Raw genomic sequence first — 3,776 nt, forward strand, 5'->3', positions numbered from 1 at the left:
TGTCATCTATCGCCCTACAAGGTGCCCTTAGAAAGTTCCTCAATGAGCATGACACCTTGATAAGTTCATTTCCTGACGATGGCTCACCGCTCTTCATACTTGGCAACTTCAACATCCTGATTCATTTCTTTCCACCTCACATTTTCCCGTCTGTGTCTTTTTGACCTCACCCTTTTCCAGTCCCCTTCCAATCACAAAGCAGGCAATATGCTTGACCTCATCTTTACTAGAGGCTGTTAGCCTACTAATCTCACTGCAACCCCTCTCCAGGTCTCTGATCAGTACTTTGTTTCTTTTTCTGTCCCCCTTTCCTCCAACCCCTAGCCCCTCAGTCCCTACCCAGATGCTGATGAGCCATTGAGCCACTCCTCCTGCCTCTTCGACCCTACTCTCCTCCCTTTCCTATGACTCGCATTGTACCTTTACCTCTCAGCCGGCTCGGGCCTCCCCTCCTGCTCTGTTGCTGAGTGACTCATTGCGAGCTAACAGAACAGGGCTGCTGGCAGCTGAGCAAAAATGTAGGAAAACTAAACTTCCGGAGGACCTATCATCCTTTCACTCCCGCCTCTCTAACTCCTCTTCCTCTGTATCCACTGCTAAAATGACTTTTCTATCATTCTACATTTTAAGCTTCTGCCTCTAACCATAGGAAACTCTTTACCACCTTCTCCCTCCCTCCTTAATCCTGCACTCCCTCCTCCTCTCTGCGGCTGACTTTGTCAACCGCTTTAAAATAAGGTCGACATCCGCTCCTCATTCACTCAGCCTATTGAGTCCATTGGTCCCCCTCACACAGAACTACCTTACTCTTGATCTCTCTCCTCTCTCTCCAGATGAAATCCTGCGACTAGTGAGGTCCGGCAGTCTAACATCCTGCCCGCATAACCACATCCTCTCTTCCCTTCTCCAGACTATCTCTGGAGACCTTCTCCGATTCCTCACTTCCCTCATCAACTCATCCCTGACCACTGGTTGAGTCCCCTCTGACTTCACAATGGCCAGAGTCAGAGCCAACACTCAACACTTCTGACGCCGAAAAACTACAGACCGGTATCCCTATTTTCTTTAATTTCAAAATCACTTGAGCGTGCTGTCTCTGAACAACTCTCACGCTCTCTCTCAGAACTAACTTCTTGAGTGTCTACTAGATGACTGAGTTTTTTTATTGTGCATGCTTCAGGAAAAACTAACATAAAAGTTATAAATCTGTCAATAATGGTAAGCTTGTTGACAGCAGTTTACCTGTGCAATAAACTGGATCATTTTGACGAAGATGTTGAGGGGCATATCTCTGGGCACCACACTGCGAGAGCCCCTGGGGAAGAGTGTTGTAATGATGGTGTTGAGACGCCTGCAGGAGAACAGAGGGGAGAGAGATAGAAAAGAGGAGAGCGAGAGAGGAGAGAAGAAAGAGGGGGGGGGGTGGGGGGGTCAGACTGTAAGGATGGAGCGTCGGGGAATTCAACACAGGACAAACATTCAACAGATGAGATACATGGGGATCACAAGCAGTTAGAACTGACACAGATAAAACATTTACATTCAATTGCTTTACACTGGCTGGCCTGTATGCCGTTGTCCCATTTCTTAACAAGTGTTTTATTTTAATCCTGGTTCATTTCCGGGCTAATTACAACGTGTTAAAGGCTTGACCTGTTTGTTATTCCTTCTGTGGCCCAAATGGCACCATATTCCCTACATAGTGCACTATATTTGGCTAGAGCCCTATGGGCCGTGGTAAAAAGAAGTGTATTATAAAGGGAATAGGGTTCCATTTGGGACGCATCCCTGGTAATGCGTATCGTTTCTGAGTTCTGCCTCTTAACCTACGAGCCGAGCCCTAATCCACGGCCTACTACACTAGTGTGTGTGTGGCTCTGATACTAAAGTCCCCTGGCTCATATTCCAATGAGAAAGACCTATAGTGTGATGATCATGAGCCAGTCTCTGACCGTCCCTGGCCTACCTCCTAGCCACCACTTCTCTCATCTCCTCCACCCACGTTCTCCATTTTCCTTCCTCCACACTCCTCCATCCCTCCTGGTATAATCAGGCTGCCTGTTTACAGACTGGGCTTGCTACACTGAAAGGTAAAGAGCCAAGTCAGGCAAGTCTCCCATTATCAACGAAGGGGAGAGATTGTGTTTGTGGGTGTGTGTGTGTATATGTGTGTGTATATGTTTGTGTGCATGCGCTCGTGCATGCACCTGGGTGTGTGTGTTTGCATGCCTGCAGGTATGAATGTGTTCTTGAGTGTGTTGGGGAGGGATGCAATATATATATATATATAACGTTTTTTTGCTCTACAGTTCTACCAAGAGAAATATACTATTCACGAGCAGACTAGGTTATGTACACAGCTTCCTGTGGGTGCTGCCATGCACCGGTCTCTTCTCCGTGGTAGCGTCCTAAATTGCACCCTATTTCCGATTTAGTGCACTACTTTGTGCCCTAGGAGCCCTGGTCAAAAGTAGTGCACTACGTAGAGAATAGGATACCATTCGGAATGTAGACATTGTGGCTTCAACACTGAGAGGAGTGGACTTGGGGGAGGATGTTACGTGGCACACAGTCCAGTGTAGCTGGGAGGTAAATGGTTGCAGTGTTGAACACTATCAAGATATTTACAACTGAGTTGCAATGTGTATGTGGCGCTGTTTGTAACAAGCTATATTTTGTGGAAAAATATAAATTATATGTGCCACAAAACACAAACATTGCAATTGCTGTGTGAAATTGATCATTTTCCCACTCATTTGTCTTTTGACCAATCATATCAAAACAGATCTTTTTCATAGCTGATCTGATTGGTGAAAAGACCAGTTAGTGGAAAAACTACCTGAACTTGTCTGCCTGTGTATACACAGCAGTAGAAACATTTACCCTTGCGTAGCAGTGTTGCTCTCACACTTGATCCTGATCATGTAGACCCACAGAAGACGGTAAAGAGACTCCAGGGCAACACGCGCCATCTTGGGGTCCTTACTCTGCAGACACAGACAGACCGACAGACTGATGTTAGTACTGGTTGGTCCTGTGTTTCTCAGTTGGAAGAACATGGCGCTTGCAACATAAGGATAGTGGGTTAGTTTCCCGCTGATTGCAGTACAGTACCTTGATGTTGGAGAGGCAGTTGTTGAGGAAGACAGTCCATTTGTTGAGGAAGAAATGCTTCTGGCTGACACACAGCAGACAGGTCACCAACGGGTAGAGAGCCTAGGACACACACACAGTAGACATGTCACTAACGGATACAGAGCCTGCATGGTGTTTAGGTCTATGAAATCTTCAGATAGAACATTCCTATGCTTCAATGAGTTGTGTGTTTCAAATTTACTCGCCATGTGCACAGGATACAACAGGTGTAAAACAGTCAAGTGAAATTCTTTCCTTGAGAGCTCTTTCCCAACAATACACTTATAGATAATATATAGATAATAATAGAAAATAGAAAAAATAAATAAAAGTAAGAATAAAAACCACGCAAGAAGTACGATGAGAGTTAAAGAACACAAGTATATACAGGTCAGTGTGAGTACCTTATTCAATGTGCAGGGTACTTGAGTAGTTCAGGTGGGTTTATACATAAAAAGTGACAGGTAGTAGGATATACATGTAAACGGCTGAAAAGTGACTGGTATCAGCAATATACAGTCTAAATACTTATGGTATTATAATTATGGAAATATATACATGTAAACAGGAGTAATAGTGACCAGTAGTAGGATAAATAGATAAGTACTGTACTAATGATAATGTCAATCAATAATCAATGG

At 44.7% G+C, this 3,776-nt stretch overlaps 1 long non-coding RNA gene across 1 annotated transcript; it reads right to left on the reverse strand.

The window, feature by feature from the left end:
* Positions 1 to 1,241: 1,241 nt before the first annotated feature.
* On the reverse strand, positions 1,242 to 3,217 carry LOC127922054 (uncharacterized). The gene is made up of 3 exons (XR_008110343.1): positions 3,115 to 3,217; positions 2,884 to 2,987; positions 1,242 to 1,351 (listed from the first exon to the last, which is right to left on the reverse strand). It is a non-coding gene; the product is annotated as an uncharacterized LOC127922054 (long non-coding RNA).
* Positions 3,218 to 3,776: the final 559 nt, after the last annotated feature.

The sequence above is a fragment of the Oncorhynchus keta genome, unplaced genomic scaffold (assembly GCF_023373465.1).
Source record: "Oncorhynchus keta strain PuntledgeMale-10-30-2019 unplaced genomic scaffold, Oket_V2 Un_contig_24462_pilon_pilon, whole genome shotgun sequence".
NCBI lineage: Eukaryota > Metazoa > Chordata > Actinopteri > Salmoniformes > Salmonidae > Oncorhynchus > Oncorhynchus keta.